A 15,461-nucleotide genomic window follows, 5' to 3' on the forward strand; every position below is an offset into this window, starting at 1 on the left:
GGCAGAGATTTTAATATGATTTCAGGACAAAAAGGAGACTAAGGATGGGAGAAATTTCAGTGCAACAATATATGGATAGAGAAAATGGTTTGATGTTTTCCTATTTTGACTTAATTTTGATTCTATTTTCATTTTACAAAGCATGCATGATTTCCCAAGGCTCAAGAGAACCGCCTGGCATAAACATTTGCAAACACTAGTCTGATTATCTAGGCTTTACGGCAGACAGATGAAAGGTGATCTGAGTATAATGTATTGTCTCTGCTCAGGGTAAGATCACTGGGAGGAATCTGGGTCCTGCCAGGCTGCATGTAGGTGCTGGAAACAAAGAAAATCATGTTTACTGACAGTGATTCTGGGATGCAATGATCCAGCCATCTATGCTTATGAGACACAATTGCTGTTACTTATGTGATCAATATAGGAAACATTCAATTTTACACACCGTAACATCATACAGTAAATATTTAATTTAGGAAGCAAGTTTCTGGGTATTGTATACTGTCTTTTGTAACAGATAGGGAATGTGTCAATTTGTAAAAACTCTTTACCCCTATTGATTAGGAATTTATTATGTAGGAATAATTCTTCTGTTTTATTTAGAATTCTAATGGTGCAAATAAGGATGCTTCAGTCTTTCATCCTCAATTAAAAAAAAAATACCTGAACTTCATGAAAAACAAAGGCCTCATCTCCCATGATTTTTAAAAATTATTTTTTAACTCGATAAGTACATACTTATAGGGAATAAGTTGAGTTTTAAAAATATGCTGCTTCTTCTTAATACTCTTCTCATGTTATTATCATCATCTCAATATTTCCTATAATTTGTATATCTTAATCCCAAGAGTCCCAACAAAGATATTATTTTCCCTAAGCGGCATCTCCAGGAGTAGTGTATGGATTGTTCTGGGTTCACAGAGCCAATAGCCAGAGCCGTCAATCAATATGCAAAGACATAGGTGGCAAATTTTCAGGGCCACCGCAAATTGATCTTACTATGTTTCCTCAGTCAGTATTACATTCTCTAATGATATAGCCTTCTTATAGGTTTTAGTATGCCGCATAAAATAGTATCTCACAGTGTTTTACTCCATCCAAGGATATAAAATACTGTCGTTGAGAAGGCTTATTAAAGTAGCCATCATGTCAACTCCAAAATGTATGCTTATTCATCTGACATAAAGCATATCTACAGAACATGAATCCTTGCACAGTTGTTTCTAAATCATTTTACGAGTGAAACAAATAAATCAGCCCAGAAAATTCCAAGGCTAGCAGTTTGCTTTTCTCCCTCTTTATTCTCTCTACACATCTTAGATATTTCAGATTGGAAAATATAATTCAATCAAATTGTTAAAAGGTTAATATATTTATTACTATTACTCTAATCATGAATCTTCAGTAGTCATCAGAAGCAGTTCATATTTTTATTCGTCAAATCTCAGGTTTGAAGTGAGTTGGATTGTTCCTTTTTTACATTATTTTCCTTAATAGGATCGTATCAGAAATCAGTATGTTACACTGCAATTATCTTATTTGACTATAGCACTGTTAAAAGTTATGAATAATTATTTTAAGAATAATCAAAACATAACTTTTATTTAAGAATAAAAGTTATGAATAATTATTTTAAGGATAATCAAAATATTTGTATTGAAGATATAAAAGGGAAATGTTCCACAACTGAAAGCAAAGTATTGAGAAAATTATCTCACATATGGCTGAATATTATTGCTTATTTGTCCTACATATTTAAACTAGAAAGACATATTATGCAATTCCAGCAGGCAACTGAGTTAGACTACCTAGATTTAGATGTAAAATTTACAAATTTCTAATTTAGTGACCACGAGTAAGACATCCCTCTGGACCTTAGTTTTCTTATTTGCAAAATAGGTGATGTAATATAAACCACCACATAAACTCATTGAGGAGACAAGTTAGCATGCATACCATTTTATAGAGCCCTGCCACTGTTTAGTTTTTGGCTTAAAAAATTGTTAGTTTAACATTTGATATACAATGCTATTTTTGTATCACATAGAATATGTGAATGATTAATCTCATGGAATAACAATTTATAACATTGCCATTCTGCCAATAGTGGATAATTACAACGAAAGTTCATCCATTGTTCCAGAACAAATTATTGCAGTGTATGATGTTTAAGAATAAGTAGAAAATGTGAAATCATTATCTCTAGTGTTGTTTTTAAAACTTCCAAGATTTTGATAACACTGTGAATCTGAGAATAGCTGGCAAGTAGAATATATTAAACCTATAACAAGGGTTCTAGTGGAGTTGTGGAAATAACTATTCTATTATAGGCTTTGCTGATCCTATAGGAGAACAAATAGCCAACATTTAAAGATTCCATACAGAGAACAGTCTAGCACTTTGGCCCACCTGGATATATTTCTAAGCTACACATATTATTAATGCTAGCATACAGAAATGGGCAAAGAAACATAGTATTACATGAATATAGTATATTCCCATCACCCTCAATGCAGTGATCTTATGGAAAGTTTGAATAAACAATTAAGTCATGTGTTCTTTAATTCAGGAGGTGAGAAAGGCTTGAAAGCTTTAGTACAAATGTGTTCTCCTGTTGCAGGTGAAAGAAGAAAAGAAAGAACACTACTGGAAAGCTTTCAGAATTTCTACGTAGGTATACGTGATGACAGTAATAGAATTATGCAACTTTATTACCTCTCATATTTCTTGAAAACTTTTATTTTGTTTTGACTGAGTCGATGTTTAAGCATTATGGCTACACTCAACCAGCAGGAGAAGAAGTCACTGCAAAAGACATGAATCTATACCATTGAATTTGGCTTGTGAGTTCTTAAAAGAATCTTGGGGTCGCTTATAACGTGTTCCCTTGCAGTTAGAATAGAGTTAGTTGTGACTACATTAGCAAACGGAAGGACAGTTGTGCAATTTTTACCTGTCAAATCCTATGATACTCTCTAGGGGATGAAGCAGAGGAGAAATCATACCGATGTTGTTACAGTTTGCTGAGTAAGTAATACTGCCAAAGCAGGCTGTTCTGTCAGGGCGAGTTAAATGAGGTAATAAATGGAAACTGATGGAGCTTATGACAAACGTGAAGAAGACATACAAGACTGTCTCAAAGAAATACAGTCATTCTTGTCTTAGTTCCTTTATGCTGCTATAACAAAATGTACCATAAACTGGGTGGCTTACAAACAATAGAAACTTATTTCTCACAGTTCTGGAGACTGGGAAAATCATGATCAAGGCACTGGCAGATTCAGTATCTGGTGAGGGCCCATTTTCTGGTTTATAAATGACATTTTTATGTTGCGTTCCCACATGTTGAAAGGGGCAAAGTGGCTCCCTGGAGCCTCTTTAAGAGCATTCATCTCATTCTTGAGGGCTCCAGCCTCATAAGCTAATCAACTCTCAATGGCCTCACCTTCTAATGGCATCATATTGGTAATCAGGTTTCAACAGATAAATTAAAGAGAGGCACAAACACTCAGACCCTAGCAATACTCTAAACAACTTCTCTCAGGCTTGATGCAGACAATGGGTGATGTAAAGCGAAGCTGCCTGAATTACTCCTTTTTCCAGTAAAAGAAAATAGGTCTCCTGCTTACTTAAAGTGTCTACCTAAAGACTTCACCTGAATGGTCTGGATTTAAGGGTTTAAGGTGTGATGGGGCACACTCTAGCATAATCGTTGACTGGCTGGAGCTACCATTTGCCTCATGATATTAGGATTATATTAATTGTTGTTGTATTTTTCTCGGGTACCTGGAGAAAAAAATTACCTTTAAATCATACATGGCAAAGGCTACTGAGCAGCTGAGTATATGCACACTATGTCACTATGAATTAAGTGACACATTGCTAAGACAGATATGTGGAGAGGATGAGAAGCAAATTTTTGCCACCTGCCCAGTTTGTCATAGCTTCAATCTTTCAACTTTGTCAAATCTGAATGTGAATGAAATGTCTGAAAGAGAGGATAAGACCTGAATAGCCTTGAAGAAAGTGGGCACAGAAATGGCCCAAATCACTGGTAATTATCCTCATATGGGCCACTCATGGGGAGTCCTATGCAGCAACCAGATTGAGCTGTCTTCATAAAAGAATGGGCTCTGTTGAAATTTTCAACAGAGTGTTCTTATTGTGCATAAAACTGTACTCATGACAATTAGAAGAACATTGGGTTTAATCAACACTGGTGCCAACCAAAACAGATGAGTCTTGGAAAATTTAGAAACTATATTTGGATTACTGAGTCATCTGAAAGTGTCCTTCCAAGATGAAGAAGATTTGCTAACTATGTAGGAACACTAGAGGGAGCCCACTTCCAAGAGACTTCATATGGCTGGCAGTTGATAAAGGTTATGAAGTGATTCATGAGTGGACAAGACATGTTTTGAAACCAATAAGGCACCACATTCATCAGCCACCCTGGTGGAAGCCTTTACTCTCACTCAGGAAGGGGTGCTAAAAATTTACATTACTATAGAATCTGAGAAAGAGATCAAGAGTTCTAGGGGACTAGTTTGGTATAGGAGGAGGCAGTCATTTACAAAAACTCTATGGTAAGCCTAAGCTATGGAGAAAAAATTAAAAAAAAAAAAGGCTGTTGGAGAATGTGGCTTTCATTGAAATATCTAAGAGTTTATGTCCCATGGAAAAAAATGTCTTTCTGTAGGGGGCAGATGTGTGGTTCATAATGATGCCTAGAAGTCTGTTTTTATATAAACCTGTAATATAATTATGTCAACAAACTACGTGGAATCTAAAATTAATTGAAGAGTGGTTTCTTGTCATCAATCTAGTCACTAAAACTGTATATTGCACGAAAATCATTCATTTTCTTCTTGGAAATAAATACAAAGATGAATCTGTAATTTTACTAGATGCGTTATGTGTCAAACATTATTTTAGTCACTATGCTATGGTTATATAAAGTAAAAAACTGCATGTAGGTACATTGATAAAATTAAATTGAAATCCAACTTCTTTGCATGGTGATCAATTATTTTGGGAGACTAATTTGAAGCACCTATCTCATGTGATAACTAACACACTTAATTGTCTGATAAAGCAGAGCAGTTGGCCTTAGAAAAAGCCAGCACCTCTATTTAAGTGTACTAATAAAAATATTCAAACCACTGGTGAATATGGGAGAAACAATCTAGCCAATAGTGCAGCCCTGATTTATACCTGGTTCATAGCCTGCCTTTCCGAGTCACATCTCAATGCCTGATTTGTTTACTAGTGTCTCTCTTATTTGGTATGCCCTTTCTTCAGTGGTCTCTTTCCACACAACCTTAGTCACAATGGACACACACATACACACACATACACCACATCAAACACACAAGTAAACATTTATTTATCCCTTAAATCTGCTGCTCAGTAATTTAGGCTGAGCCTCAGCTGGTGATTCTGCCTGTCTTGTTTTACCTTACCCAGATCAGATATCTGATTGTGAGCTGGTTGTGAGCTGAGACAACTCAGCTCGTCGTGAGCTGAGACAACTCAGGGTTACTGGATTTGGTTATACCTATCTTTCCTTTTCTAGTAGGTTAGCTTGGGTTTGTGTTTATAAAATGGTAGTGATGCAAGACCACGGAAAGTCTAATCACTCAAATGATCCCCAAGCCTCTGCCTTCAATATGTTTGTGAACAACATGCCCAGGTCAGATCTACGTATGAGAGCACTGCCTGAGTACTTGGAATAGGAGAAAAATATAAACAGTGTTATAGACTGAATTGCATTTCCCAAAATTTATATATTGAAACCCTAACCTCTAGTACCTCATACTACTGTATTTAGAGATAGCGTTTTTAAAGAGGTAATTAAAGTTAAATGAAATCTTTGGGGTAAGCCCTAATACAATATAACTGTATCCTTAGAAGAGGAGGTTAGGACACACACATACACACAGAGAAGAAAGACCGTGTGGAGACAAAGGGCAAAGACAGCCATCTACAAGCCAAAGACAAAGGTTTCAGAATAAAACCAAACCTGCCTACACCTTGATTTCAGATTTCTCACCCACAGAACTCTGAGAAAAATTTTAAACTTTTGTCATTTAAGTCATGCAGGGTCTGGTAGATTATCACGGAAGCCCTAGCAAACTAATATAGGGAGAAATAAAAAATGCTATCACAATATGGTGAGTCCCAGGATAAGGGCCCCAACATTCTTACGCAATCATTTTATCAAGCTTAAATTACAGGACTTTATGAGTCACATCAGGTCTAGATGTAGTTCCCCTTAAAAGGCTGATCTTTAAAGTGAAGTGCTATGGTTTTAATATTCATCCCCTCCAAAACTTCTGTTGAAAATGTAATTGCCAATGTGGCAGTATTGAGATGTGGGCCTTTAAGAGATGGTTGGGTCATGAGAGCCCTGCCCTCTCATAAATTGATTAAGAGGTTCATTCATGAATTAACAGATTAATGGAATATTGGGTTAACAGATTGAACAGTTATCATGGGAGTGATACTAGTGGCTTTATAAGAGGAAGAGCGACCTGAGCCAACACATTTAGTCCGCTCATTATGTGGTGCCCTTACCCAACTCAAGACTCTGCAGAGGATCCCAGCCAGCAAGAAGGCTCTCATCAGATGCAGCTCCTCAACCTTGGACTTCTTATCCTCCACACCTGTAAGAAATACCTTTCTTATTAAATAAATAACCCAGTGTGAGGTGTTCTGTTACAAACAACAGAAAAATAACTAAGATATTAAATGAAAATAAATCTTCCTCACACACACCCAAATGTAGTGTTGGAACAGAAACAGAATAACACCAAAAAGAATCTACATTCAAAAAGATGGAAAAAGTGGGGCAGCTGTTCAGAAAAGAGCTCAGCGAGACTCTGTTCAATTATGCACATTCCCTGAGTTTTAAGATTGGCTTTTTGCCCAGCACCTGGCAGATGACCCCTAAGTCCCTGGAGTATCTTGCCTGGTAAGTGTGTGTCTTCATACACTTGAGTTTTTGGGCCATGACAGATGGTTTATACTAATAATGTTATTTATGGTAAATGTCTGCAGTTTTGGGTCTTAGCTGAGCTCAGTCACGTGAGCACTGCATGCCTTTGTGAATAATCCCCAACGAAAACCGTAGGCGCCAATGTTCGGGTGGGCTTCCCTGGTAGGCAATACTGTGCACGTGTTGTCACACATTGTTTCTGTGGGGTATAAGCACTGTTCATACAAATCCACTGGGAGAGGACAGCTGGAAGTCCATGCCTGCTTTCTGCTGGACTCCATCCACCCTGTGTACCCTTTTATTCTTTGCTGATTTTAATCTGTTTTCTTTTGCTGTAAGTAAACTGCAACTGTATTATCACTTTTCTGATGTCTGTGATGTTTTCAAGTGAATTAGCAAGCTGAATGTGGTCTGGGGAACCCCTGAGAAAAAAACAAATGATAAATTTTAAGATGAGGGCTCAAAATTGACAGTTATTTACACCTATATTCTATGAACAAAAGAAAGTTATAATATGTATTGGTTGCCATCATTCTTTCACTTGAAGCCGAATCATTTCAATCTCTCTTTCTGTGGCCACATCCTATCTTGTTTTATGTTGTTTTGTTTTGTTTTTCAGACAAGGTCTTGCTTCATTGCCCAGACTGGACTTGGAGTGCAGTAGTGTGATCTGGGCTCACTGCACTGCAACCTTCGCTTTCCAGGCTCAAGGAATCCTCCCACTTTAGCTTCTTGAGTAGGTGGGACTACAGGTGTGTGCCACTATGCCCAGCTACTTTTTATTTATTTATTTATTTATTTATTTATTTATTTATTGTAGATACAGGGTTTCACCATGCTGACCAGGCTGGTCTTGAACTCCTGGGCTCAAGCAATCTGCCAACCTTTGCCTCCCAAAGTGCTGGGATTACAGATGTGACACACTGGACCTGGCCCTTTCTCTCTCTCAAAATTCCTTCTACCTCTCTCATATAAGGATACATGTTATTACATTTAGGGTCCAAAGAATAATCTAGAATAAGCATTTTCTCTAAAGATTCTTAAATGAATATAGTCATGCCTCACTTAATGACAGGGGTATGTTCTGAGAAATGCATCTTTCAGCATTTTCATTGGTGTACAGAGTACTTACACAAGCCAAGATGGTATAGCCCACAACAAACTTAGGTTACACAGTACAGCCTACTGCGCTGAGGCTACAGATCTATACAGCATTTTACTATACTAAACACTGGAGACAATTGTAATGCAATAGTAATTTATTTATTTATTTATTTATTTATTTTTAAGATGATAGAGTCTTGCTGTGTTGCCCAGGCTGGAGTGCAGTGGCACAATCTCGGCTCACTACATCCTCCGCCTCCGGGTTCAAGTGATTCTCCTGCCTCAGCTTCCCAAGTAGCTAGGATTACAGTCGTGCACCAGCACACCTGGCTAATTTTTGTATTTTTAGTAGAGACGGAGTTTCATGATGTTGGCCAGGCTGATCTCAAACTCCTGACCTCAGGTGATCCACCCACCATGGCCTCCCAAAGTGCTGGTATTACAGGCATGAGTTACCATGCCTGGCCCATAAATATATTTAAACATAGAACATGCAGAGTAAAAATATGGTGTGAAAGATAAAATGTGGTCCACCTGTACAGGACATTTAACATGAATGGAGCTTTTAGAACTGCAAGTTGCTGTGGGTGAGTCAGCAAGTGGATGCTGAGTGAATGTGAAGGTCTAGGATATTATTGTACACTACCGTATACTTTATAAACACTGTACACTACCATAGACTTTATAAACACTGTACACTACCGTAGACTTTATAAACACTGCACACTACCGTAGACTTTATAAACACTGTACACTACCATAGATTTTATAAACACTGTACACTTAAGCACTACTAAATTTGTTTAAAAATATTTACTTTCTTCTATAATTAAACTTACCTTACTGAAAGTTTTTATGTTATAAACTTATTTTTTTTTACTTTTGACTCATACTCTTATAACATCCAAAAATACAAACACATTGTACAGCTGTACAAAAATATTTTTCTTTATATCCTTATTCTATAAGCTTTTTCCAGTTTTTAAATTTATTTTATTTATTATCAATTTATTTTTAAACTTCTTTGTTAAAAACAAGACACAACCATGCAAATTCACCTAGGTCTACACATGGCTAGCATCATCAACATCAGTTTCTTCTACCTCCACATCCTGTTCCCCTGGAAGGTCATCAGAAGCAATAACACTCAAGGAACTGTCATTTCCTGTGGTAACAATGCCTCCTGAAGGACCTGCCTGAAGCTGTTTTACAGTTAACCTTTTTTTCTCTTTAATAATAAGAAAGCATACACTCTGACATATAGTAGGTTAAATATTAGGTGATGGGAATTGTTCAGTGTCATTATACTCTTATAGGACCACAGTCATATCGTGTATGCAGTCCAACTCGTGACAAGAAACATGAATGTAAGATACTTTTCCAAATAAGGTAATATTCACAGGTGTCTGGGATTGGGACATTTTTGGGGCCATCATCCATTCCACATAAGGCAAAGGCCAAAGTCAAATGGTGGGCAACAGACTCCATCCATTGTAAGTACATGGCCATAGCGTTAAGTTTACAACACAACAAGGGGCTACTAAAAAGTTGGGACCAAAAAGAAAAAAAAGAATTGCCATCTTTTACATAATGAGTCATGGTATGCAAATTTTACATTTCCCTAATACCAAAATGTCCCCAAATCTCATTCAACTGTTGGTGTCAGGCTTAAAATCTAGGTTCTCATGATCTACAGAAAAATTATCCCATTTTTAAAAATTTTTAAAGATATTTTTAAAATTTTTGTGGGTACATAGTGGGTGTATATATTTATGGAGTACCTGAGATATTTTGAGACAGGCATATCATGGAGAATGGGGTAACCATTCTCTCAAGTATTTATCTTTTGGGTTACAAACAATCCAATTACGCTCTTTAAATTATTTTAAAATGTACAGTTATTATTGACCACAGTCACCCTATTGTGCCACCAAATAGTAGATCTTATTTATTCTTTCTACTTCTTGTACCTATTAAGCATCCCCACCTTTTCCTCCAGCCCCTCACTACCCTCCCCAGCCTCTGGTAACCATCCTTCTACTCTCTACGTCCATGAGTTCAATCGTTTTGATATTCGGGTCCCTCATATAAGTGAGAACATGTGATGTTTGTCTTTCTGTGCCTGGCTTATTTCACTTAACATAATGATCTCCAGTCTCATCCATGTTGTTGCAAATAGCAGGATCTCATTTGTTTTTTGTGGCTGAATAGTACCCCATTGTGTATGTGTACCACATCTTCTTTATCCATACACTAATTACAATTATGGAATCTTAGCATAAACTAAACACACTCTCATTTTAAAAGGGAAAACAAAGAGGAGGTGCATATCATACTCTGTGGATATTGTGAAATCTTGCTGAGAAAATGTTATTAGGTTCTGGGAATTTTCCTTGACTTAATTCTGCTTTTGATCCCTGGGAAGGGCTTCTCCAACCGTTTTTCTTTATAGTTTGAATTTGCTTTCTGGAGAGATTTCCTTCCCTATAATATGCTGGTTATTCAAAGAGATCACTGAAAAATATGCCCTTCAATCAACATTTTCAAAATATTTTCTTCTTGCAGAATGTTGGGGGGCAGGGCGGAGATATTTATCACTTTTTACATTTCCCATCAACTTTACTCAAGACTGGCAATTCTTTTGGAAATACAACTTTCTCAAATATTCATTAACTTCCTTGATTTTTTATTCAAGTCTACTCTGTAACAAAACCCAGAAGCAAAATTTATGTCCCAACCTCCCTCTCTGTCTAGGCTTGTTTACTCCAACTATGGGTGTGCCATGGCTGCTAGGAGACCTAAAGCCTATTTATCCAGCAGAAACTATCTTCTGGGGAAAACCTGAATTATTTTAGAAATTTTAGTAAACATTTTCATAATAACATTGTTGATTTGGTCTTATCCTTTAGGTTATGTCTTCATGTGAAAATATTTAACCGACATGAGAGTCTGAACATAAAAAAGTTTTATTTTCCAAACTAGCAAATTCTGGTCCCTGCATATTAATCTCTAAATTCTACTTTGAAGCTTTTCAGTTCTTTTCTGAGTTAATTTCTGAGTTAATATCTTTCTTGGAGTATCACAATATCTCATATAATCAATATGCTGCCTGGAAGACTCTGTTTAAGTCTAAAAGCTCATTTATACATTTTCTACCTTCTAATTTACTGCAAGTGAAGAGTTGTACTAAATAATTTGCTATAGCCAAACATGGATTGCCCTTTTCCCAGCCTACTATTTTCCTTTTTGCTGTGTTATCCCAACCTTCTCTAATTATTTTCTTGTCATTTACTAACGTCTTTTAATAGTGTCCCCATCTCCAGGACCTGGCACAAAATTACTGCTACATACTTTAAGTTTGTCTTATGGTAGCATACCTCTCTGGGCATTAAAAAAATGGATGAATCTGGGGATTTATCACTTATAAAAAGTCATTATTTGATTTTTAAAACACGAGAATACTGTATTAGTCTGTTCTCATGCTGCTAATAAAGACATACTTAAGACTGGGTAATTTAGAAAGAAAAGAGGTTTAACTGACTCACAGTTCCATGTGGCTGGGGAGGCCTCACAATCACGTTAGAAGGCGAATGAGCAGCAAAGTTATGTCTTACATGGCAGGTGTCAAAAAGAGAACTTGTGTAGGAAAACTCCCCTTTATAAAAGCATCAGACCTCCTGAGACTCATTCACTATCATGGGAACAGCAGAGAAAATACCCACCACCATGATTCAATTACCTCCCATCAGTTCCCTCCCATGACACATGGGGATTATGGGAGCTACAATTCAAGGTGAAATTTGGGTGGGGATATTGTCAAATCATATCAAATACCATAGCAGCTAACATACACAAATGTGAGGGGAGCTACAGAGTGAAGGTTTGGAAAAAGAAAGTTGTAGTATCAGAGAGCTATTGACCATTACAAACTAAAGCATTGGCACAGAGATATGGACTGTGTGCAGGTGCTATAATCAAGTTATCTTCTTTTCAGCTGCAAACTTTGAAATTGGTGCTTCCCTTGAAGGGCAGTTGTTTGTATTACAAAGATATATCAGTTTATACAGATCAATTAAGACGTTAGTAGATTGCCTATCTATTTGTTTTCCACAGACAACATGATAGACTAGCCAATGTCACATGTTTCTGAGAGTCAGACTATTTTGATTACTGCTTTGGAACTAATATTCCTATTCACCAAATCTTTAACAATTAAAATTAACTCAGCTCCTGGATGGCTGTTGTGAAACCTTGATTCTTGTCTTCTTAGTTTAAAAGAATTTAAACAAGAGACATACAGCAAAGGAGATACAGCATAGAGTAATTTATTGCCAGGAAAAAGAATACTCTAAAAGTTAGGTGAAGAATAGACAGTACACACTGAAAGAGGATTCAGAGTGGGCTGCTCATAAGGATGAGACCACAAAACTGACATTAGGAAAACTCCCTTTATGGGCGCTGTATTAGTCTGTTTTCCTACTGTTATAAAGAAATACCCAAGACTGGGTAACTTATAAGGAAAAAGAGGTTTAATGAACTCACAGTTGCACGTGGCTGGGGAGGCCTCACAATCATAGCAAAAAGCAAAGGAGGAGAAAAGGCACTTCTTACAAGATGGCAGGGAAGACAGCATGTCCAGGAGAACTGCCCTTTATAAAACCATCAGATCTTGTGATACTTATTCACACTTAGGAGGAGGACAGCACAAGAAAAACCCACCCCTCTGATTTATTTACCTCTCACTGGGTTCCTCCCAGGACATGCGGGAATTACGGAAGTTACAATTTTAGATGAGATTTGGGTGGGGACACAGCCAAACCATATCAGAAACCTTACATAATTATTCATAAGGGAATGGGAAGAAGTGTTACTAGTAAGCATGTTATTATGAGTGGTCATCTGGGTGCACAGGTGCAGTAGCTGTACATGCTTTTTCATACATTGCATATCTCATTAGAATGTTAAATCTCCACCCAGGGGTGTGTTTTTTACTATTATAATAAGTAAAAGATCAGTCCAAGGTCAGGTAAAATCAAAATGCACATGCTGTCTACAGAGAAAATTTCCTACTGAAGATAGCTTTGCTTGAATGATCTTGACTACAATGTGAATGCCGGGGCTTATTTTGCTGACTATATAGTCACCATGGTTGTTGCATCCAGAGGATGTGGTTGCTTCTTTGACCACATATCCTGCTTCAGTGTCACTCTGTAATTTTATTATCACAATTGCATTTAAGGATTCTAGTTTAATGTTAATAGTTCCCATTATAATTTCTGTCATACAGAGAAGAGTAAACACAGAGCACATTAAGGATACTGGGATTTGTAACTTGCAGTCATGGTGAAAGATGATTCTTCTGGACCCTCTTAGGGTGGGTGAACAGGTCTTTCAGACTAAATCCAATTTAGCATCCCCTGTCTGTAAGCCTTTGATACCTTCCTCTATCCAGACAGTACGGGAATTTTAACTTTATTTAGCATAGGCCACCTTTGAGTCTATGTGTCAGTCAATAAACAAAACAATTAGAGCCTTTTATAACACCTTCTGCTAAATTATTGACTCCAAAATCTCTGTTTAGTAAGTTGATATCAGTTTCAGGGTTGTAGCCAAGATGGCTGACTACAAGCAGCTACTGTGCATGGTTTTCACAGAGAGGAACAGAAGGGGTGAATAAACCTTCAACTAAAGCATTCAGGTACTAGCCTTGGGACCAATCAAACAAACAACTTGATCCATGGAGAACAGAGCCAAAGGAACCTCCCCCACCCAGGGAAGTGGTGAGTGAATGTGCAATCCCAGGAAACCATGCTTTACCCACAGATCTTTCCAACTCTTGGGTCAGGAGATCTCCTTCTAAACCTACCCCACAAGGAGCTTCAGTCTGAGTCACAAAACTATGTGGAGTCTCCACAGAGCAACCACTTGGGCACACGTGGAGGTCCAGAAACTTTAGATACTCTGGCTTTCTGGACTTCCTGGCAAAAGTAGCTGCAACTTTAGACTCCCTCTACGTACCCCCAAGAAAGAGGCTGAATCCAGGGGGCAAAATAGCAATTGTTTGCAGTCCCCATTTCCATGACACATTGCAGGGTAAGACCCTGTGGCATGGAGTTCCAGCCAGCCACTGATAGTAGTCTGGTGACTATCTGGGACAGAGCTCCTAGGGCTAGGGACAGGCTGCCATCTTTGCTGCTTGGGCAACTTAGCTCTTCCACCCTTCAGGCTTTAGAGAGTACAAGCAGACTGGGGGTGGAAGCAGTATCCCAACACATCACAGCAGCCCTACGTGGTCAGACTACTTTTTAAGCAGGTCCCCAATCCCATTCCTCCTGACTGGATGAGACCTCCCAACCGGGGTCTCCAGCTACCTCATACAGGTTCATTCAGGCTGGCAACAGGTCTGTACCTGCCAGGGATGGAGCTCCCAGAGGAGGTGGTAGGCTGCCATCTTTGCTGTTTTGCAGCCTTCAGTGGTAATAACTCCAGTGAAGGTAATACTTCCACTGGGAAATCTGGGGTGACTAAGGACTGTAGCAGGCCTCAAACATACTGCAGCTGACCTACAGAAAACTGACCAGATTGTAACATGGGTCCTTGGTTCTGTATCTTTTCACCAGGCAAATTGTAACATGGGTGCCTGGTTCCATATCTTTTCACCAGGCAGGCCCTCCAGGCCTGTCCATCTAGCCATTCCTCATCAGTGCTATTGAGATAGTAGCAACTTGGCAACTCATTCACTGGACATAGCCTCCAGGGGCAACTGAACTGTCCCTGCTACCCTTGGACTAATGAAGGAGCCAATACTCTAAATACCATATCCACACCCCCAACAAGCTGCAGTTGACCCAAAGTGAAGAGGCCAGTCCATCTCCCAGGAGTCCCACACTTCCACCACTGCTCATCACCAGACAGGGAATCCATGGCTTGGGCCCACAGCAAAGATCCACCATCCTAGGTGGATTGCACTGAGCAGTTGCTGACCCACATCTCTCTGGAAGGAGCCCACAGGAGATAAGCAAAGTGGTGAGGCAGCAAGCCAGCTGATGTGGAGCCCAGAGGGTTTGATGTGGGACTTTCTCTAGTGGAGCATGATCAAGGATGGCCATCTCTGTAGGCTCAACTTGCTCCCATAAGAGACTTTAGTCCTAGTGGAACTGTCAGACCTGATCTTTGCAGGTGATCTTGCACATCAGATGGGGATGGTCCAACGTGAGTATTCCTTGGTCTGCTGGCCTCTCCTGGAGCCCCAACTTGGCCATGCCTGCTTACAGGGAAGTCTCAGGTGCCCTGGGGGCCCACACCATAGCTTCTGTGGTGGTGGAACATGCCTGACAAGTGAAGAGCTCCAGCAAGGCAG

The sequence above is a fragment of the Pongo pygmaeus genome, chromosome 4, assembly GCF_028885625.2.
Source record: "Pongo pygmaeus isolate AG05252 chromosome 4, NHGRI_mPonPyg2-v2.0_pri, whole genome shotgun sequence".
In the NCBI taxonomy this organism is placed as follows: Eukaryota; Metazoa; Chordata; class Mammalia; order Primates; family Hominidae; genus Pongo; species Pongo pygmaeus.